Source organism: Emys orbicularis, chromosome 13 (genome assembly GCF_028017835.1).
Source record: "Emys orbicularis isolate rEmyOrb1 chromosome 13, rEmyOrb1.hap1, whole genome shotgun sequence".
Classification (NCBI taxonomy): Eukaryota; Metazoa; Chordata; order Testudines; family Emydidae; genus Emys; species Emys orbicularis.
This window is the reverse complement of record NC_088695.1, coordinates 33,381,778-33,405,766: the sequence shown is the minus strand read 5'-3', so window position 1 is coordinate 33,405,766 and position 23,989 is coordinate 33,381,778. Positions and strand designations below refer to the sequence as shown.

Below are 23,989 nucleotides of genomic sequence, written 5' to 3'. Positions count from 1 at the left end.
ATCTAACCTAACTTGTTCATTACTTAGCTATTATGGTGATGGGCACTACAGAAACAACTTAGATAGATAATGGATATTAAATTTGAAGTTTCTGTTGCAGTAAAACTGATTTTGTGTTCTAATGACAAAAATATTAATCAGAATCAGATATTAGTGGAAGCAAACATACACTTTTGGCTGCAGTGACTGTCAGAGAAAGATGTGTGCTTGTCAGTTGATAGACCTTAATTAGACTCCTATATTAAATCCGTTAGGGCTAACCAGGGCTGCAGGTCTACAATTAGTATAGTTAGTGTAAATAATCACAGAGCCCATTTAAAGTGATACCGAATTAAATTTGTGTCCAAAGTAGAAGTACCTCAGTAGGATACAAAACACTTCCTTTCTGAGGGAGAAAGATGTGTGTTACTTAGTTAAATAGGTGCAAGGAGTGTGTGATAAAAATAGATCTGTGAACGAAAACCTACAGTACTCCAATTTCCATAGAGCTATTGTGGTTTGATCACGCACCTCGAGTCTCTTGTGGCAGCATAATAGATTCAGCAAAACTGCAGCAGCTTCACTGTGCACGTATCTAGTTCGAGAGACAAAACACCGTCTGGGTTTAATAGGAAGCCCTACAGGTGACTATAAATAAGCTGGGAAGAATGTAATGAGTTGCCTTTGAGGACTGTTATGCAACCTTTATTTTTAGGTTGCAGATTAGCTAGAAATCAAGCGATGTTTGAGCTTGCCTCAGTTTAGCTGGGGATTTTGTTGGTGTGCCACTGAGGTCCATTCTCCATGCACCACTGCGTGGAGAGAGCCAGTGGGTTTTGAATTACACCGTGAAAGGCTAACAAGGACACTGCAGCCCAGGGTAAGTCAGACAGTGGCTGGGAGAAGATAAGTTCAGGGACATTTCTAGACAGATACGGTCACACATATTGGAACTCTAGCAAATAGACACTGGTCTTAACCACTCTTTATCTTGCAACCGGGAGAGGTGAATGGTCGGCATGAAAAAGTGACTGCCCCATAAGTAACAGCCACAGGGGGAACAGCAGCCTAGCATGGCACAGCTAAGCAAGCAAGCAAAAGGGATCCATGTGACAGTGTTACCAACCCAGGCATTCAAATATCATGAGTCAGGGTTCCCAAAATCAAGACTGGCTTTGGCTTAAAAAACCCAGGAGATTTTAAGATGCATAGGAGATGGGGCTTTAAGAAAGACTCCAATTACTGAGAGATTTGCGATAAAATTGCAAGAGTTGGCAACACTTTTCTGTGGGAGATTTTCCCTGACTAATGGCCGTGGGGGTTCGGCCCTGAATGATTAATTCAATCCTTCTCTACTTTGGAGCCTACTTGCTTCCACAACATTCGCCCTGATAGAAGTGCAGCACAGTACATTCAAAACCTCAGAAGACTCCCCCTAAATGCGTAAAGGCTGAGCAAGGATCTCTGGAATATGGCTCTTCGTATTTAAAGCTATGGGTACCTTGATTCCTCAAAACAAATCACTGGAACACCACCCATCCATCCTATAATATGTTAAACCACCCCGAAAAGCAAAACCTTTCATGAAATGGATAAGCCATAGGCAGTAAATATGGCTCAAGCAGATTGCTTTGATTCCATAGCTATTCCCTTTGCAAAACCAAATCCCTTGGACTATCCCACGTTCGAGTGCGCTCCCCATCTCTCCAGTCAATGTGTGTGCAGGATGCTCAGCACTTTGAAGGGAAGCATTCTATATTAGTTCATATGGAGATTGCTCCTTCGCCTCACTTTGTCTTAGAACCACAAAGCCAGATTGGCCCATATCACAAAACCGCTGCTGGAGGCCAGGGACAGCTAGATTGAAGCCCCACGAGCTATTTCAGCAGTGGTAAGTGGAGGGAGCATGTGTATTAAAAACATAATCAGAGGATGATTGAGTTTATAGGATACATTATAAGTTGTCTTTCTCCTGCAGGCTGCCTATAAGGTATATGTAAGAATTGACCTTAAATAAGAAAGGTCAAACAGTCCCCAACTACAATAGAAATATGCTTCAGAAGTTTGTGTTCTCCCTAAATGCATTCTCAATAGTGTACATTTATTATCTTGCTTTTGCATGAGGATATGCTTAGTGCTTGTAATGTTGCAGGGTCTAATCACTATACTTGTGCGTGTATATTATTTTCCCCCTTCATATGTAATGTGAATCCCTGAAAGCCCCTTCTATCTGGGATGGAAGTACATTTGATGCTAGTAGCAGATGTCAGTATCTATCAGATGCTATCAGGCAGTATTCCACATGTGACCCACTTCCACATAAATCTTCAGGATGAGACACAAGTTTAGCACAGTACAGCTGTGGAAAATTGAACTTCCACAACAAAAAGGGGCAGAAGTACTCCAAAAACATCTGGTGATGTCAGGTCTCTGAGCCACCAATGTCCAGCATCTGGATCTAGGGCAAATGCTCTGCATTATTGTTCCTAGTAGGGCATCACCATGGTGCTGGGCTTCTTAGATTAGCAGAGCAGCATCTTGGTGACATGTTAACTCACCTCAGGGTTATTCTGTCTTCATGCTAAATTCACCCTAGAGATGTCAGCTGACAGAATGTATCATTTCTGCTTCATGGGTCTGGTTTATAGTTAGGAGGAAGTTTTGTGAATAGAACAAAGTGACAAGATGCTGCATCCATGAAAAAAATAAATAAGTGACCATTCTCTAACAAACTTGAGTTTGGGTGTGCTGAGATTTCATTAAGAGCGAGTTGCCACTGTGTTAACATAATCTGTACAATTCACCATGCGGGAAGCACACATCACAAAGCCATCTTGGGACAGTCTTATTCCCTATGTTAGCAAAGACTACACAACCAGGGAATCTTGGAGGTGGTCAGGTGACATGCATGTATCCCTGGGAGAAAGGGAAGGGACAGCACCCACACCATATAGCATCCTATTGACCCATGGAAATGGACAGTAATGACAAGTAGACCCAGGACAGAAAACCCCAAATGCAATGAGAAGCCCTGACCTGGGCAGATGCTCAGTGTGTCGTATCCACCTGTGAGCAAGACAGGCCTTTACTGCATGTTGGAAATGTATCCCGTATCCACTGGCCAGTGCCAAAGGGTTGGCTATTTACACCTAAGCAACACATGGATAGCTCATCATGCCAATGACATTTTTTTGTTTTATTGACTACAGACAAATAACATTCTTGCACAAAGGGCAGAGTCAAACCCAGATCACATGGCCTTACTGAAGCTTCCTGAACAGGGATCTTTTCAGTCACTCTTCCTAACAGATTAAACAAAAGGCTGATTTAAGAAGTTACAGGGCAACGACAGATCCCAAAGCATAATGGACGTCGCGGGACCACTTTGCCATTCTAATAGTGCTCTTTATCAGAAGCCAGCCTTGGGGGGGGGGGGGGGTCCTTCATTTGCTTTAATGATTTACTGCCCATGATCTTGGGAAATCAGAGGTTTAAGGCATCTGAAAAAGGATTTCTGTTTTGCCTGCTAGAGGGACTAATAGTAAGAGAACACTTGTAAATGAGAGGGGGCTATAGTTAGCTATGCTTTTGAAATGAATCATGGGTCTACTCCTTCCCCAGCTAGTTACAGGCAAAATATGTTTAGTTAATACAGCACATTCCACACAACAATCCACAAATGCTTCATAAACATTAGTCACCACACTACTCTGGAACGCAGGAAAGCGTCATCCCTACTTTACAGAGAGGACATGCTGTTTGCCTGGGGGCACATGTGAGCCAGCGGCATAGACAAGAATTGAACCCCGGTATCGAACAACTCGGACATTGTCTTCACTAGCAAAAAGACATTATCTCACACATTTTAAAATCCAAGTGTCAACAAGGCAAGTGTCGTTTTAACATGTTAGCTGGTTGCAGTGAATCCTAATTCTCCATTCCTCCCAGGATTAGCTTGACCAGCTAACACATGTTAAAACTATAACCTGCCTATACTAGGATCACAAACACATGTTTAAAAACACACCTTTTCGCCTAGTGGTCTAAATCGCACTCCTCCTCTGAATAGCTGCCCATAGTGATTGCACTTGTCCAGGGAAGTGTGGACAATTGCTTTCTACAAACATAGGACACCATCAGCATCACCCATCTGTCCTTATTGATCCCACCAGGTAATCATGAACATGGGGCAAATGTGCAGCCTTCTGATTAAAGATACCACAAAGACTAACCCATCCTTGGACAGCTGAGCTGTGGGTTCTTTGCTCACCACAGACTCCTTAGACATTCTGAAGCTTCTGAGGAGGTTAAAATTCAAAAAGCAAAGACAAATAAACGGAACCATGTATACAGTTTAGTAGCATAGAATGCTTCAAAGTAACTCCCAGCCCTAGCATGAGATCAGGTTCCTCCGCTAATGTGATTAGCAAAAAGTGCTCGGTGTGCGCCAAAAGACAGGCTTCCCAATGGGAGAAGAGAGAGCTTTCAACAAACAGTTCCTCTGTTCCTACTGTTTAAAATACGTTGTGTTTCATCTCTTTCTGTCTACCCTAAAGCTGGATGTATTACAAGAGCTTGTTAAATAAATATTCTTCTTATTAGTCCTAATACTTAAGGCAGACTAGATCTTGCACTACTTGTATATTCAAAAAACTCTCATTGGACTCTGTTAGGCAGGCTTGGTCCCAGAGTGTTATTCTTTTCTTTATTTAAAAAAAAAAAAAAGCTTTAAAGCTGTGTTTGAATTAATTGCTTCCCTTCCTTTAAGGGATCACATCATGTGCCAACGATAAAGAATCGCAGAAAATCACTTTCGTCTAACGCTGAACCAGTGACTTTATTAGACTATAGCACTGCTTTCATTAAAACTACTCTGACCTTAGTTTCTGCTTCACTGCAGAGCTTCTCCCCAGGACCTTCTCCAGCACACCTGCCTGGCTTCCCACTACAGATTTTCAGAGCAGATGTATGCCCCCTCACAGTGTCTTCAATTAGCACAGGATGGGCTATTTGCAGGCCATTTAGGAGCGGAAAGAACGGGTGCAACTTTCGGGCGTGCATGTGCATGGATACACACGCATATTTGGCACACTGGCAGCCAAATACTCTCCATTCCAGAAAACGTAGAGATATGCCAGAAAATGCATCTTATCTGCTTTTCTGTATACGGGTATATACATTTTGTCTCTCTCAAACTCTTAAAGGGACTGTCAAGGTCCATAGTATGAAAATCTAACTTTTCTTGAACAAAGATCGTCCCATGCCTTGACCAGAAGACAGAGCCTCAGGTATCCAGGCTCTATTCCTGGCTCTGTCACTGACTTTACTTCGAGTCCTTGGACAAGTCGCTTCACCTCCCTGTATTTCAGTTTCCCCATCTGTACAATGGAGTAAATTAACAGTGAGCTGGCTATTTCCATGGATGTAGTGGTGCTGCTTTTGGCATGTTCTTTACCATCATACAGACCCCATGTCCTTGTACTTCCTGCTCACTTTTCTTTATGGAATCTTGGCTGGCAGAAATAGCGGTGCACTCATGGCACGCTTCCAATGCTGTTTTCCATGCAGACTATGGAACAAGTTCAGAAAAGCCTGGTTCGAAGCCTGGAAAGTTTCTCACTGTAAGGCAGGTTTAAGAAGCTCAATATCTTTAGCTTTTCCCAGAGATTACTTTATCCTGGTCTATGAGAATCCACATGGGGAGAAGATTTCTGATAGGAGAGGGCTCTTTATCAGGTAAAGGCACAACAAGATCCAATGGCTAGCAGCTGAAGATAGACAGGGTGACCAGACAGCAAGTGTGAAAAATCAGGACAGGGGGTAAAAGGAACCTATATAAGAAAAAGACCCAAAAATCAGGACTGTCCCGATAAAATCGGGACATCTGGTCACCCGAAAGATAGACAAGTTCAAACCAGAACCAAGGTGAGGATAATTAACCGTTGGAACAGTTTACATATGGATGTGGTGTACTCATCATCACTTGATGTCTTTAAAACCAAGATTAGATGTCCTCTAGAAAAGTTGCTCTAGTTCAATCAAAACCTATGGGCTTGATACAGGAACCACTGAATGAAATTCTATGGCTTGTGCTGTGCAGAAGGTTAGAATAGATGATTGTAATGGTCCCTTCTGGCCTTAAAAAAAAAAAACTGACTGACTCTAGCAATTTGACTCAATAATACAAAGGGTACCAGTATTATCATCTGCAGTCCCCATACCAAGTTAATTGGAGAGCTGATCCTTTCTAACTAGATGGGGCTGAAAAGCTACCTAATCCACACATCTTGCTGGCCATTCATAGTACACATCCATGTTTCCAAAAGAATAGGGGCTTTCCAAGTCCTCTTGCAAGTTTGAGAGCAACCGAGTCAAACGGGGGTGGCAACAGAAGTATCTTTCTGGGGGCCCTGTTAGCTTCAATCCACTCTTGGGCAACGCGACTCTAGGCAAATCTGCAAACCCTCCACCAACATGGACTGATTGACAGAGGATCGAGGCCTAGCTTTTGGCAGGGAAGCCACCACCCCGAGAAAGGCCAGAGAACAGAAGAGGAGAGAGCAACCACGGGCAACCTATACCTCACAGCTGATTGAGGGTGGATGGTCCAGCTATACCAGAGAATCCCAGAGGAGGCAATACAAATGGGAGTGCAGCACTCATGTGCCCTGTGTTGTAGAATAAGGAAGGAACCAGAGAGGGTGTGTTTTCCTTTGCAAGCCTTAGGATCTTCCATCCTGCAGCAGCTGGGAGGGCTTATCTCCTGGCCTGTAGCAACAGGGAAAAGTGGCCAGGCCCTGACTGCCCTCAGGAGCTAGCAGATGGACGTCATGGGGGCTGAGCCAGCTGTGGAGCCCTCATACTCGCTGGGAGCCCAGCTCCATGAAAAAAAGATAGCCATGAACAAAGGGGTGGCACTTGGAGGAGGGTTTTTTTACTAGGGTGGTTTCTAGTGCATGACATAAAGGCAGGGCAATCTGCGAGAACCCAGAAAAATCTGCGTTGCTTGAGAGGGACAGTAGGTAAAATTTAAAAAGATCAAAACCCCTCGCACTGGTTAATCTTAAGGGAATGAATTTCCTGTATCTCTGTGAAAGGATGGCTCTTGTATTAAGCAGAGCTGACGAACCTTTGAGACAGGCACCCACTGTAGAAAATAGGCTGATGCAAAAGAACCAAGTTGTGACAAATGTTCCCCGCAGTTTTCAGTCAACTGCAAAAGGAAGGAGCCTTCAGCGGAGTCTAATGAATTGTGATGCGCAAGACAAGGCGTCACAGTGACTATATCAGAGAGATGAATTTGAGTTAATGCAAGGGCATAGCTATATACTACAAACCAGGGCCGCTCCAGTGCTGTGCACACACACATCTGTTTTCAGTAGGAAAGGTTAAACTTGGATACTGGCATTTACTGTCCATGAGGGAGCATTAGCATCTACAGGTAAAGGGAATTTACCCTTTCAATGACAGCAGAAAGCAACTTCATGGGCACTCTTAGACGGCAAGGGAAAAGGTGCCTCAGGGACCAGTGGCCTAATCTAATGGCAAGCCAGTTTCAGTGTGTGCCCCCTTAACTGTGTCTTTTGAGAGCATGGAGCAACAAATGCTCTTAACCCAAGTTAGGATCCATTGTTAGGGCACTAGACTGGGTCTCCTGACTCCCAGGCCAATGCTCTATCCACTGAACTTACGGTCTCCTCCAGGGGTCTCCAAGGAGGAAGCCTGGTTTAGTAGTCAGAGCAGCATACTGGGAGCCAAGCTGACCTGGGCTGTATTCCTGGCTCTGCCACTGAGCTGCTACATGACCTTGGACAAGTCACTTCTGGGGCCCCGGAATGGGGACGGCCATGGCCCCCTCCCACTTTTTACTGTCTGTAAGGGCGAGTGATGGGGGAGGGGTGGAGAGCAAGCAGGGGGGCGGGGTCTTGAGGGAAGAGGCGGCACAGGAGCGGGGCCTTGGGGGAAGGGGTGGTGCGATGGCAGGGTCACAGTTTGGGCACGGCTGCCTCCCCTCCCACTTTTAGGGACCTTCCCCCGCTCCTGAGTCACTTCCCTCTTTGTGTCAGTCTCCCCATCTGCAAAGCAGGGATAATGACACTCCCACACCTTTCTAAGGAGCTTTGAGATCCTAGGATGAAAGGCACTATAGAAGCCCAAATAAGGGTTAGGGTAACTGATTTTTCTCTAGGACAATGATTGGCGTGGGGTGGGGAAGGATGTTCATCCTTTCCAAGGTCTTGTTGAGGATTTGTATCAGTGTAAGGGCAGGTAGGCCAGGCCCCACTCAAGGCCCAGGAGGCAGAGCTTGGGGGAGGACACAAGGGTGAAGTGGGGGGCTTTGCTGACCTAGTTGAAGTGTGCAGGCCAGAGCAGGGAGGTCTCTTTGAAACAGCACATTGCGAGGAGTTCAGTGAGGGGTACTGGCCAGCTCAGCATCTGGCAGCACTGAGAAGACTATACAGCTCCATTGAATCATAGAATCATAGAATATCAGGGTTGGAAGGGACCTCAGGAGGTCATCTAGTCCAACCCCCTGCTCAAAGCAGGACCAATCCCCAACTAAATCATCCCAGCCAGGGCTTTGTCAAGTCTGACCTTAAAAACCTCTAAGGAAGGAGATTCCACCACCTCCCTAGGTAACCCATTCCAGTGCTTCACCACCCTCCTAGTGAAAAAGTTTTTCCTAATATCCAACCTAAACCTCGCCCACTGCAACTTGAGACCATTACTCCTTGTTCTGTCGTCTGCTACCACTGAGAACAGTCTAGATCCATCCTCTTTGGAACCCCCTTTTAGGTAGTTGAAAGCAGCTATCAAATCCCCCCTCATTTTTCCCTTCTGCAGACTAAGACAGACAGGTTTTTAAGATCTTGGTAAGTAGTTTATCACCTGAGCAGGGACTTGAACCCTGGACCCTCAGATTAAAAGTCTGATGCTGTACCAACTGAGCTAGCCAGGCTCACCTGTTACGGAGGACTTCACTGAATGTTACGGAGGACTTCAATGTGAGGGAAGCATAAAGTAGGTGAGGGAAAAAATCACTGTGATGCTATGCCAGATGCAGCAGCATCCCAATAATCTTTGGGGAGTTATTTGCCCTCCCTCTCTCCCTTCCCTGGCCCAGACTCGGGGATTTCTATGGAGGGCATCAGTAGCAGTGACCTATCTTCCAGAAGGGATGGGTGAGTGGGGACTGTCTCTGCCTTGGACTGAGAGAAGCTGTTGTATTTGTGGTCAGAGCGGGCCATGTACTTGACAGGACGAATTTGTGACTATATTCACAAATGCACAGAGCTCAGTTTCGATTTGTTGGAATACACGCGCTCAGCCCGTTGGTTATCAGGATGGCTGCCGGCATCTTTACAAACTTGTACCCAGAGCACATTATTCCTGTTGCTAAATCTAAGTTATCTAACTAGGGAACAGAAATTGGCACCAGGTGACCACTAGCACCCTACGAATAGCAAATGCTCAAAGCAATCTGTGCTTGCGTGGATGAGACTCCTGCCCAGGAGCACGCAGAATGCTTGCATGCACTAGGGACGCTTGCATGCACTAGGGAAAGCTGCTGGTGAGCCTGGTGCCAGCCCCAGTGGGCAAGACTGGGGCCAGTACAGCCACAGGAGCTGCTCAGGCTGGGCGCTGGTTCCTGTGACCAGTGACCCAACATCCTGCTGCTTTTGTCGCTGCGGTTCCTGGCCTGGTCACTGGCCATGGCCCTGCTGGTCTTGCTCATTGTCTCTAGAAACCTGCAGCTCGACAGATATAAATTTTGTATCCACGCAGGGCTCTACCAGCTAGCGTCCGGGTGCCCCAGGCTCCCCGCTTCCAGCCAGGCTGTGCCTGCCCCACTCGGAGCCCCGCTGTCCCCAGCTCCCTGCTCCCAGCCAGGCTGTGCCCAGCTGGCTCCCAGCTCCCCACGGGGAGCCCGGCTGTTCCCCGGGCTTTCAGCTCCCTGCTGCAGCCGGGCTCCCAGCAGGGAGCCAGGAGCCTCAGTGCAGCCGCCGGGAGCTCAGGGCACAGCCTGGCTGGGAGCGGGGAGCCTCCTGGACTCCAGGCGCGGAGCTTGCAGCTGGGAGCCTCGCTACGTCAGGGAGCTGAGAGAGTGGCACCTGGGATCTTGGTGGGGAGCTGCGTATGGAGCTGAGAGCCTGGGCTTTCAGCCCCCACCCTGCCCCTCTTAAGTCAGTGAAAGTGCTCCTGGTGAGGATGCGTACCGCTGACAGAGAGTGGGTAGTATGGATATTAACGACTGCAGTAATTACTGTGGTGATTGTAAGTAGACATGTCCTTAGAAATGGATAAATGGTTTGAAACAGGAGAAGCCCTCCGGTCAGCATAGGTAATGTCTTCACTGAAGCGCTACAGTAGGGCAGCTGCAGAATTTTAAGTACGGACAAGTCCTAAGTATAGAACTTACAGCTCATTTTGGATCTGTGCCCTGCTTCTCAACAGTCTGCCCTGAGGTTGGTACTCATGCTCTTGATTCACTACAGGACAGCTCGACTCACACAATACATACACACCACACATCCCTCAACACATCAGTGATATGGTGGAAGATTTCCAAGCTCATTATATTTGATGTCCATCCAAGCACAAACATAAGGAAGTTTACTTACCCAGAGCAAACCCACACTTTCTCTTGCACTGACCTCTGAAAGCTACTTTGCTAAGTTGATGACCTACAGACGGGACTGAAGAATGGAGTCAGAAATCCATGGTTCTGCCTCACTATTTTAATAGATGCTGAAAGTAGACACCCTAAATATTAGTTTCTCCAAAAGCACTAATGCCAGCCATTTGCACTACTCTTCCCTTGTCTTTACAGTTCTCATAAAATGCCACCATTGATACAGAAACTCTTTTGAAGTTAATTTAGTCCCAGTGAAAGGTGCCAAGTTCAAAGTTCTGGAGACAAGAGGCATTTGTGTAGTCACAGAACAGATTCAGCAACAGGCTGAAGTAGAGCTTCCCCAACAGTGTCATGCCAATGTCTCTCAATCCAGGGAATTCAGCATCAGCATCCATTAAGTTCTTGTCCTTGCTGTAGCAACTGACAATAAAGGTGCCAAGTGTGATCGCGGTTGTGATTTGGTGGATACGTCTTTTCCAGGAACTAGACTGAGACCTGCTTACAATGAATTGTTAGATGTAACAAATTTCTAGACATGGCAGAGTTGAGACATTGGATTCTTTTGGAGGAACAGAAAGAGACAAGAAAAGCTATGCATCTTTTCCACTTCAACCACTCAATGTCACTCCTTTAAATAGCTTTCAGGTTACACACGGTGCTCCTTTCAGCTTAGTTTAGGGCAGGGATCGGCAACCTTTGGCACGCGGCTCGCCAGGGCCGGGCCGGTTTGTTTACCTGCCGCGTCCGCAGGTTCGGCCGATCGCGGCTCCCACTGGCCGCGGTTCGCCATCCCAGGCCAATGGGGGCTGCGGGAAGCGGCATGGGCTGAGGGATGTGCTGGCCGCCACTTCCCGCCGCCCCCATTGGCCTGGGATGGCGAACCGCGGCCAGTGGGAGCCGCGATCGGCCGAACCTGCGGACGCAGCAGGTAAACAAACCGGCCCGGCCCGCCAGGGGGCTTACCCTCGCGGGCTGCATGCCAAAGGTTGCTGATCCCTGGTTTAGGGTGAAAAATCAGGATGGGGGGGACTATGGGGGTAATAGAGTCCTGTATAAGACAAAGCCCCTAATATCTGGACAATCCCGATAATATTGGGACATCTGGTCAACCTAGCTTAGTTTCACTCAGTAGCAGAACATCAAGATCTGCCTCCCTATGCCCTGCAGGAGAATGTTCTTTAAGCGTTACTCTTATTCATAATTTTTCTGACACACAGTAGTTTTCCTGCCTCATCTCTCAGTTCAGAGATGTTTTCAGGCCAGGGAAGTTAGAGACAAATTGGTCTGCATTTTTGTAATGTTACCTACCAGATGGAGAAACATGCTGTGTTATGTCTTAGCCCCTTGAAGTTCTAAAATAAATTGATAGTTACAACGTTGCCTAGAGGTTTGTTTTGCTGGAACTTTATTTTTCTGCTACAGCCTTAGGTTTAACATGTTTTCTTTGTGATCTTCCAACCACCGAAGCTGAAAAAATTGTGTTATTGTGAAACTAGGTTAGTTTGTAGGCGATTTTTATGGAAATCAATTGCAAATGAATTGTGAGGCTTTTGCTTTAGGGGAATAATGGAGGTAAATTTGCTGAATTTGTTAATGGCCATAAATTTAGTCATCTGTGTCAGCATAACTGTCATCTGCATTACTGACTTCATTGGTGAGAGTGGGATGTACTTACACCAATTGTCTTTAGTAATTAGTGCCTCATAGGGCATTGAGGGGTAAGTTTTCCAGGGGAACTTTGCTTGAGCATGTGGACTTGATAGGTGCAAAGGCCTGTATGTACATTTTCAATGGTCCAACATCTACACCCACATCAGTGTTGAAATTTACAAGAGCAAACTCATTGGGCCACAAGGTAGTGTTAGAACTATCATAAAGGAGGGTTTACATCCAAATGCAGAACAGATTGCTGCTTTGAGAGATGACTATAGAGCAGCTCAAGTGACCTGCAGTCTCCAGCTTTGCATTTGTTTAGTTTCTACTGAAGTAGAGAGAGGTGCCCATCCTCATCACAGAAAAAGTGTGGCAAAGCAGAACCATCATCCTTGCTAAGATACTGACAGACCAAACCTGAGGGTGTTCAGAGACAATTCTGAGCTGGCATACACCCCAAGCCAGCCCTGCTGTAAGTCAATGAAGATCTTAAGCAGGTGCATGTGGTATCTTACAACTGATGAGTCATTTATGTTTCAAGCAGATGCGGAGGGAAACTTAACAAAATGAACTGCACATTGTCCCCAATCTTTAAAACTAAGATGGAGACTAAAGAGTTTTGTTCATGCACATGGAAGCAAATCTGATGTGATGAGACAGGCCCACGGCTGCTGTCTGCAATTGCTCCATCTCTGTGCAAGGAGGGATAATAGAGGGGACAGTTTTCACTGCCACCGTCAGTACCTCCCTCAGACTCAGATGTGCATTGGCACGTGAATGTGTCTGCAGAGGGTTTCTCCTCCCCCCGGGCCCGGCCCCTCTTCTAGCTTTCATCATTCCGCTACTTTTTCCATCTGCATCTCCTGTTTTGTTCGCTGTCTCTCTCCTCCTTCCCATTGTTCCTTTGTTCCATTAACCATACTTTTCTTCTCCCTCTTCATTCCCAAATGAGAGTGCTTGTGTAGTGGGCAGAGCCACTGGCTTCCTGATTGAACACAGCTCAGGCTGTTTCCCAAGGGCCTGATCCAACTCCCATTGGAGTCAATGGAAAGCCTCTCTTGTCAGCTCCAATGGGAGTTAGATTGGGGCCTAGAAGAGCATCTGGCCCGAGGGAGAGCAAGTTATCCTAACACAGGGGGTCTCAAATTTTTCCATGGCATGGACTGCATCTCCACAGAGAGATCCTCCCAGGCATGCCTTCCTTATTCACAACCCCTTCTCCCATTCATGATCACACTGGCTTGGCAGATGCAGCCATGGCTTACGTGGAACAGCAATGTGAGGGGAGGATTAATACAGTGGTTCTCAAACTTTGTTCGTGGACCACTTAAAAATTGCTGAGGGTCTCAGTGGACCATTTAATGATCTTCCCAAATGTTGCTTGTACCGTTAGCTAACTATTGTAAAGTGCTTTGGATAAAAGTGCTATATATAAAAAAAAAAAAATTAACGTTTTTTTGTTCTACAAATAAAAGCACACAACTCACGTTTTAATATCTGTAGTCTTACCTTTCGAATGTGATGGATGTGCCCTCTCTCCCCCATCGCAGCAGCCCCCAAGCTGGGAAAGGGGGGCGATCTCTCCCTGGCAGCCCCTGCCCTGGAGCTGGGGAAAGTTGCCTCTTTCTCTGGTCGCCGTAGCCCCACACATCCCAAATTCCCCCCCACCGCTTCTTCTCACCCCACTGCCCCCTCCCACCTACCCCTTATTCCCCCCAAGGCCACCACCTCACCTTACATTTGCATCTTCTCAGGGGCCAGGCACCTAATTAGTGGAGCCACGCCCACATGGCTCCACTAATTAGGTGGGTGGCCCTTCATTCTCTTGAGTGCGGCCGCCCATGCACGCACCTTAGAGGGAACTATCTGCAGACCACCTGAATGGAGCTCGCGGACCACTGGTGGTCCATGGACCACAGTTTGAGAACCTCTGGATTAATATATTATGTCTGTTCACATAAGGGGATTATTTTCTTTATGGGAGAAAAAGAAAGTCACATTGGTTACATCTGCTCTTCATTCCCCCCCCCCCCTCGCTTCTCTGTTCCCCTGACCCTACTGCCTGTACTTATTCTTCCTGGACCACTTCTCCTCCTCTCCCCTTGCTAGATAGTTCCCTTCTCCCCAGGCCCTCTTCTCTCCCAAACATACTGTTCAGTCGCCTCCTCCTCTTTCTCCCCAGGACATCCCTCTCCTAGTGGCTGCTGGTGGATTCCACTCTTCTCTTGTACACGAGCAGCATTTTGCTTCTTTCAAAGCAAAATGCAACCGGAGCAAGAACAACAACAACAAAAGGGGGATCAAGTGCTGGATGGAAGCCAGAAATGGAGAGGACAACACCGAGCTGGACATATACAAGAGCTCAGACAGAACCATAACCCAGGGACTGAACTGCAGCTTGAGAGCGAGAGTGTGCTGCTAATATTCATGGACAGAAAAGATGTTTTAAAAATGAGATGTCCTGACAGATCTGCGAGACCCCCGCAGTTGTGCTACACTCCCAGCATAGTCTGTAAAGCAGAGACAGCAGCTGTCCAGCTGGGGCTGTCAATAGTGCTTAGGATGATGCAGCAGGGCCCGGCTGCTTTTACCTTTAAGAATTATCCCCCAATTTAGCTATGTTAATAAGCAATATAAGCCAAGGTCAGGAGCTGCTGCTGCTGCAAACTCAAGCAGCTGGGTCTAGGATGAGCATTGCAAATGGATAGAGGACCAACGTGGAGGTTACCTTTCTATCCAGCTGTGCGGCAAGTTTCTATTCACATTGAGATTTGGAGTCAGCACTGAGCAAGAACCTCTCTCTGAAAGATGTCCAGGTACCAGGGTGATGGGCATAGAATACGAATCTAAATAAAACAGAATGATGCTGTCTGCTAGTCAGAAGACACCCAATAGGTCAAATTTTCAAGGGTGACCTCAGTTTTTGGTGTGTAACTTACGATGCCTTGGGCTTGATTTTCAGAGGTGCAGAGCTCCCATGACTTCAGCTGGAGTCGAGACTGTTAAGCATGACCTGGGGGGAAAATATCAAACCCTCAATGGCTCTAGTTAGGTACCCAAAAATTGAGGCACTCCAAATTGACATTATTTCCCCTAGCATTATAGAGGACAGGACAAAACAGTGGGGATGCACATGTGTCTGCGTAAGAGCATTGCACACAAGTATTAACTTTAAAGGGAGGGGCTAGTTGCCAAAGGTAGCTATTGTGCTAGAAGGAAGGCTTTCAGATAACAGGTTAAGAAGGAAATGATAAGAGGAGTTTTTGTGAGAGCCCCTTGTTAAAAATATTGGGAGTCCATCACTACCTTCAACTCACCATTAAGAGCATGAAAACAAACAAAAGACTCCTGCCCACACCCCTGCTTGCCCTACTTGACATGGCTGTCGATTTCAGATTGCTCCATGCCAGAGAGCATCGTCATATGGGAAAGGGGTAGTTGTAGGGTTTCCAACTTTCTAATTGCACTAAACAGAACACCCTTGCCTCGCCCCTTTCCCTGAGGGCCCACACCTTCTCTGAGGCTCCAGCCCCCCTCCCTCCAGCGCTCACTCTCCCCCACCCTCATTCACTTTCACCGGGCTGGGGCAGGGGGTTGAAGTGCAGGATGGGGTGAGGGCTCCGGCTGGGCATGCAGGGTCCTGGGTGGGGCCAGAAATGAGGGGTTCAGGGTGTGGGAGGGAGATCCAGGCTGGGGCAGGAGTGCAGGATGGGGGTGCGGGCTCTGGGGTGGGTTTGGGGTGCAGGAGGGGGCTCTTGGCTGGAGCCAACGGGGTTGGAGTGTGGGAGCGGGCTCAGGGCTGGAGCAGGAGGTTGAGGTGCAGGAAGGGGTGCAGGCTCCAGCTGGGGGTGTAGGCTCTGGGGTGGGGCCAGGGATGAGGGGTTTGGAGTGTGGGAGCATGCTCAGGGCTGGTGTAGGGGTGCGGGAAGGGCTGCAGGCTGTGGGAGGGAGTTTGGGTGAGGGAGGAGGTTCTGACTTGGGGCAGGGGGTTGGGGTGCAGGTGTGGGGTCTGGGAGGGTGTTTGGGTGCAGGAGGAGGTTCCTACCTGGAGCAGGGGGTTCAGGCTCCAGCTGGGCGGCACTTACCTCAGGTTGCTCCCGGTTGGTGGCGCAGCAGAGCTAAGGCAGGCTCCCTGCCTGCCCTGGCTCTGCGCTGCTCCTGGAAGCGGTTGCCACGTCCGGCCCCTAGGCAGAGGCGCTGCCACGCAGCTCTGCGCGGTACATACCGCCCGTGCACAGAGGCACCACCCCCGCACCTCCCATTGGCCACGGTTCCCAGCTAATGGGAGCTGCGGAGCCAGCGTCGGGGGCAGCACGTGGATCTTCCCTGATTGCTCCTGTTCCTAGGGGCTGGACATGCCGGATGCTTCCAGGGAGCTATGCAGAACCAGAGCAGGCAGGGAGCCTACCTTAGTCCCACTGCACTGCTGACTGGACTTTTAATGGCCCGGTCAGCAGTACTGACCAGAGCCGCCAGGGTCCCTTTTCGACCGGGCGTTCCAGTCGAAAACCATACCCCTAGCAACCCTAGGTATTCGCAACATTAAATTCTCACACACCAGTGACAAATAACTTGTTTTCCACGACAGTCCACCGAACATATCACTACCTACTGCTCAATTTATAAATATGAAGGAGACATTACTGGAATAAATTCTGCTACTCCTGATGTAGCCGTTTGGCTTGATCAGCTTCAGGTGAAATTGTAGTTGCTGCTCTACCCCCGCCATAAGAAAGAAGAAGGGAGCATATTCCTGGCTTTGAAATGCAATGTAACGGGTTTACATTCCTTAAGAGACACCACAGGGGTGGCAGCACTGCAAATGGGGCGCAGAAGCATGAGTGATGCTAGAGGATGGCTACTTGAGAATATAAATAAAATGGAATAGACTTATTAGGTCCACCCCCCTACCAGAGCAGAATTCTTCCCTTCAGAATGCTCCCCATTGCTTTGTCTTATTGCATTTCAAGGCACTCAAGCAACAGGACTTTAACTGCTTTGATAACGGGTGCAGCTCCACTAGCAAACATGGTGCTTGTAATTCACCAGTGGTGCAGCAAGATGTAGTGCAGACAGGGCTGAGGTGGATTTAGCACCAAGTTGCCTAACCTTGCTCAGATGATAGTAGTAAAGACACCCAAGCTCTGTACACACTGCAGCATCCCCCACTGCTACCACTAGTGAAGAGTTCTGGGGCAACGTTGTCAAGGGCATTGAGGTCAGTGAGACTGTTCCACTCTAATACAGCTCAGTCCCAGGAGTTTTCCCTGGTGTTAGGGTGACCAGATATCCCGATTTTATAGGGACAGTCCCGATTGTTGGAGCTTTTTCTTACATAGGCTTCTATTACCCCCCCACCCCCTGTCCCGATTTTTCACACTTGCTGTCTGGTCACCCTACCTGGTGTTCAGCTGAAATTCCATCCCATAACACTATCCGAGTGACATTTGGTGCTCGTGGAATTGGGGATGTGTCATTCTGATGACTCCAAGCAGGAATGGCGCAAGCTTCCCACCAACAGCCATGCCAAAGGGGTCAGGTACCCAAATCCCAGTGGAAACCAAAGGGTGTTGAGTGTCCAGGTCCCTCACACTCCTTGACAAGCCCCCGCCACTGCCTCTTGCCAATGTTGCTAGTGTTTCTGAAACAGCGACGTCAACAAATAAATCAATTATAAAAACAAAATCAAAGCGCACACACTGGTCTTTCAGGATTAGCACCCGACTCACTCAGAGCAGCACTGCTACTGCTCTGCCTCCAGTGGCTCTTTCCTCTATTTAACCAGGACAAGAAATCCTATTGAGAGAAAGGGCCTTATCAGTGCGCAGCTACCCGCAGAGCACAGCTCATATCGGGTCTCACCACATGCTCCAAAACAGCCGCCTCACCAATTGAACAGATTTAACCCCTTCACTTCTGGCCCCCTGTGCAGCAGGGGATGATGCTAAGAAGCATAGCCTGGAGATGTACTAGCTGTAGGGAGTGACTTGGCATGGGGTGGATGTCAGACACACTCCTCCTGCACTGTATATTAGGTATATGCTCTTTGGTACGCACAGTGCTACATCACATACTTGGTATACTGCCATGGGTGTTGGAGTAGCATTTAGCTAGGAAGGGGTTAAGCAAATATTAAACATCTTTGTAAGCAGCAAGAACCACCTTCCCCACCAAGAGAATCTAACACTGATTAAGAGTCGCTCACCCCCAGCACCAGTGCTCCCTTCATAACCTGCAGACACCAATCCCCACCCAGATGGGATTTTAGGGGGTGGGACTAGCTTGCTATCCTCTGATTTCAAGTAGTGCCCAAGTTCCCTCTTGTGGGGTTAATGGCCAGGGATGCCATTTCAGATTTGTGTGGGGAGGGGGGGGGGGGCAGCAACTTTAACCGTGGTTCCAAGAGCTACTTCGCACCTGAAAACGCAAAGGTTTTTTTGCAGACAATAATTTAGAAATTAGCTGATCGGATACTGTATCTAATTCCTATATATATATATATAAAAAAAGGAGGATTAAATAAATATTAGACCCGCTCAGCTCTAATACTAACATGTTCAGTCACTAATGGAACACTGGTTAGGTTTAAAATTTTAATGTATATTCTTTGTTACTAACTCTTGAATACAACTGAAACAATTGTAGAAAAAATCTAGATTACGTTCTATCCCTTTTTTCCAGTTCATCAAGCTTGGAATAGATCATTTAACTTTGGATACAGCCTACTAGGGGAAGGCCCCATGAGTTTATGCCTCAACTGCCCGGGGCTCTAGAGATGTTACCTCTAGTCTAAATAATAGACTAGAAACTAACCTTAAACAAAAGTGAAACTGACACTTTCACAGTATTGCCAATCCCAAAAGTTCAAAAATCATGAATCAGACTCACCAAAAATCATGGGTTTGACTTTAAAACCATGAGATTATGTAAAAACAACAGATTTGGGATTCTTTTTATTTGCCTTCTGCTTTTTGAGACTTTAGGGTGCACTGGGGTCACATTTTGAAGCTTTCTCCACAGCCACGAAGACTAGAAACTTCATTTTCTTTAAGAATGAAGGCTGAAATCATCACATCTCCACTTGACTCCAGGAACTGGGGCTTTAAGGAAAACAATTATCATGAGACTCATGACAAAAGTCATAGAGTTGGCAACACTGCTTTTATTTCTGTTTAAGATCCTCCTGGAAAGTAACTAGCCTTTAAACACAACACTACAGCGATTGAGTGGCAGTTCTCACAGGAGAATATTTAAAACCAAACACCAAGAAAATTCTACATTTTAAAGCTGAGAAAAAAACCTGAAATTTCTGAGGTATATCAGGTCAATTGCAGGCAGGAAAGGAGAATAAATGGGCACAGAAGCTCTGGGCAGCTCTTCCTTTAGAAAGAAAGTTGGAGGGTCAAATCTTCTAGTCCTTAATCAAGTTAAACTTCTTTTGCCATCAGTGCCTCCACTCATAGATATAAACATCAGTGAACATGTGATAACATGTGCAGTCAATAACTATACACTTCATACTTAAATATCTGAGCCATCTTATCCAGAGTTACACATCTTATATGCATTGGCTCAGGGACTGAATTTTCTGGCATATTCTGAACAGTGCTGAGGAAACAGATGGTGCCCAGTGAATAATGCAAATCATGACAATAATCGTCAATTTTATGGACTCTGTGGATGCAGTTTCTGTTCTTTGTTCTGGAATTGGCCTGAATACAGCTGAAACCCTAAGAATTTGAGGTATAAACACATCTGATACTTATATGACACTTTCTCTTTCCTTCCTTTTCTCAAACTCGGAATAAAAAATGACTCAACAAAATGGTTTTCAGTTAAAATATAAAATTGCCCAGCAGCCATTGCTGTACAAGCCAGCCTGGGGCCGAACCAGCCACCCCTTGGGAGTTAAGTGATCTCTTCTCATCTGACTCATTCTCCAGCCTTCCTAACCTCTGTGCTGCTTTTCATGCTGCCAACCATGACCTCCGTCGTGGGACCGTTTGCTGGAGTCTCAGAGAACTGTCCGCCTTGGTTTTGCTCCCATCTATCAGAGTCCTCTTTTTTTGCAGCATGCAGCAGAGAGAGAGGCTGGTCTGCAGCCCTCAGAGACCTGGGTTCTACTCCCCCCATGGACTTCCTGTCTGACCCCAGGCCAGTGCTTTAAGGACAGAATTTCAAAGGTTTGTAGGCACCCAAAGATGCAGCTAGGCATCGGGGGAAGGGGGGGTTACAAAGCACCTAACCTTCTAGGCACTTTTGAAAATCCCACTAGGTGCCTAAATACCTTTGAAAATCTGGCCTTGAGTCAGTGTGTGCCTCAGTGCCCCATCTGTACAATGGGGATAACATCCCCGATACCATCGCGGCAAACCTGGTGGCTGAACTTTGTGACTTTGTCCTCACCCACAACTATTTCAGATTTGGGGACAATTTATACCTTCAAGTCAGCGGGACTGCTATGGGTACCCACATGGCCCCACAGTATGCCAACATTTTTATGGCTAACTCAGAACAACGCTTCCGCAGCTCTCATCCCCTTACGCCCCTACTATACTTGCGCTACATTGATGACATCATCATCTGGACCCATGGGAAGGAGGCCCTTGAGGAATTCCACCAAGATTTCAATGATTTCCACCCTACCATCAACCTCAGCCTGGACCAGTCCACACAAGTGGTCCACTTCCTAGACACTACAGTGCTAATAAGCGATGGTCACATAAACACCACCCTATACCGGAAACCTACTGACCACTATACTTACCTACATGCCTCCAGCTTTCATCCAGACCACACCACACGATCCATTGTCTACAGCCAAGCTCCAAGATACAACCACATTTGCTCCAATCCCTCAGACAGAGACAAACACCTACAGAATCTCTATCAAGTGTTCTTAAAACTGCAATACCCACCTGTTGAAATGAAGAAACAGATTGACAGAGCCAGAAGGGTACCGAGAAGTCACCTACTACAAGATAGGCCCAACAAAGAAAGTAACAGAATGCCACTAGCCGTCACCTACAGCCCCCAACTAAAACCTCTCCAGCGCATCATCAAGGATCTACAACCTATCCTGAAGGACGATCCCTCACTCTCACAGACCTTGGGAGACAGGCCAGTCCTCGCTTACAGACAGCCCCCCAACCTGAAGCAAATACTCACCAGCAACTACACACCACACAACAAAAACACCAACCTAGGAACCAAACCCTGCTACAAACCCCAGTGCCAACTATGTCCACATATCTATTCAAAGGACACCATCATAGGACCTAACCTCATCAGTCACACCATCCGGGACTCGTTCACCTGCATATCTACCAATGTGATATATGCCATCATGTGCCAGCAATGCCCTTCTGCCATGTACATTGGCCAAACCGGACAGTCTCTATGCAAAAGAATAAATGGACACAAATCTGACATCAGGAATCATAACATTCAAAAACCAGTAGGAGAACATTTCAATCTCTCTGGTCACTCAATAACAGACCTCAAAGTGGCAATTCTTCAACAACAAAAACTTCAAAAACACTCCAACGTGAAGCTGCAGAACTGGAATTAATTTGCAAACTGGATACTATCAGATTAGGCCTGAATAAAGAGTAGGAGTGGTTGGGTCATTACAAAACCTAAACTTAATTTCCCCAATACTAATTTCTCCCTACTGTTACTCACACCTTCTTGTCAACTGTCTGTAATGGGCCACTCTCTTACCACTTCAAAAGTTATTTTTCCTCCCTTGGTATCCTGCTGTTATTTGGTTTATCTCATTAGACTGACCTCACACTTGGTAAAGCAACCCCCATCCTTTCATGTATTTATACCTGCTCCTGTATTTTTCACTTCATCCATCTGATGAAGTGGGTTCTAGCCCACGAAAGCTTATGCCCAAATAAATTTATTAGTCTCTAAGGTGCCACAAGGACTCCTCGTTTTTTTTTGTACTGCTCTACCTCATCGAGGGGCTGGGAGGAGAAATAGGTTAGACATTGTGAGGCGCAGCCTCAGATACTATGGTGATGAGGCCACATAAATACCACAGGTAGAGTGGGAACTTCTCTATACACTGCTAGCTCTTCCCTGGGATTGACCCCTTCTTTTCACCTATGCCCCCAAATCTCCCCCTTTTCTGAATGTAACCTAGGCTCAGTGCTTTGCTGTGTTTTTTCTGAATCCCCTGTTCTCTCTAAAACAACACCTCCTCCCTCTCCCCCCTCCACAGAGGGATTCCTCTTTTACAGGCTAAACGTCCATATCTTTAATATAATCACCAGCCCTTTCTTATCTTAATCACCCTCCCTCTGTTTGTAAACAAAATACTGACTCCCTGCTCCAGGGACACCTCTCCTCTGCAGAACTTACATTTCACACTAATGCTGTGCTGTAATTAAGCTCCACCTGGGAGCTTGCACACCTCCCGTATGAAACTCACAGAGGGGCCTCCCGCCCTCCCCTGCCCCCCCTAATTGGCACCCTTGTTAATGGCAAGGTGCCTGACTACACTCCAGTGAGGCTGCAGCATCTGGTACTACTCCTTGTGATAACTCAGTGCAGCAGGGGGTGGAATTAGCAAACCTCAAGTTATCTGTTCCAGCCACTAAGTGGAAGCACATCATCCTTCACATCTGTGATAAGTGTAGACCAGGTCCCAATGCATATGCAAGACTTTGCATTCAAAACCAGTGCATGGAGTGGAGATGGGAAGGTGGATTAGGAAGGCTCCTTCAGCACTGCAGTTTAAAGCAGAGCAGTGCTGGACTCTGCGGTTTCACCCCAATGGGTCCATGCAAATGTTTCCTTCAGTTTCCATCTGCAAGTAGTTGCAGCCCAGCCAGCCAGGGGGTTGCTTTGGGTTTGGGGTTCAAATGAACCCAACATTCAGTGCACCATTTTAGACAGTTTCAATGTCAGGCTGTGCGTTGAAACCCAACATTTTACATGAAGGGCCTTTAACTGACCCTGATTCACAAACCTGCCCAGAGTTTGCAATTACAAATGTCTGAAGTTGAAGGCTGAAGCTTAACTCTGCCAGCATAATCTAGTGGCTAGAGCAGTGGACTGGGACTCAGAATACCTGGATTCTATTCCCAGCTCTGTCACTGGCCCACTGTTTCACCTGGGGCAACTTGCTTCCCCTCCATATGCCTGATTCCTCTCCTCTCCCCTCCCCAGACACATGTATTTAGACTACAAGCTCTTCAGGGCAGGCACTGTCTCACACTAAGGGTTTGTACAGCACCTAAGACAATGGGATCCTGAATCTTGATTGGGTTCTCTAAGTGCTACAGTAACAATAATACGATGAAGGAGGTGTGGGAGCATGTCAAAGCCCCACCAACTACTAGGTTTATTTGGGGGGAGGGGGGGAGAGGAATATACCTTAAGTTCACAGCTTCCCAGTCCCCCCATTACACACTTCTTGTCATTTCTATTAGTCACGCTGCTTCACTTGCATGAGGTTTAATTTTGCTAATGCAGTTGCCTGCCTGGAACACCAGTGAGCAGCATGGAGGAAATGTGCTGCTTAATGTACCTTGAAATACCAGATCAGGTGACTGGCTACTGGCTTTATTAGCCCTAAAAGTTGATCGGCTCTAATTGGAAGCCATATGCTTTTGTCTAAAGAGGTTCTGCTTGACTTGAAACACTGGGTCAGTTAACAGAGTGATAGTTCCCTATAAGAAAGAAGTGGTTGGGCTGGCGATGGAGGGT

General features: G+C 47.1%; 1 non-coding gene across 1 annotated transcript; it reads right to left on the bottom strand.

The window, feature by feature from the left end:
• Nucleotides 1–8,865: 8,865 nt before the first annotated feature.
• TRNAK-UUU (transfer RNA lysine (anticodon UUU)) lies at nt 8,866–8,938 on the bottom strand. The gene has a single exon. It is a non-coding gene; the product is annotated as a tRNA-Lys (tRNA).
• Nucleotides 8,939–23,989: the final 15,051 nt, after the last annotated feature.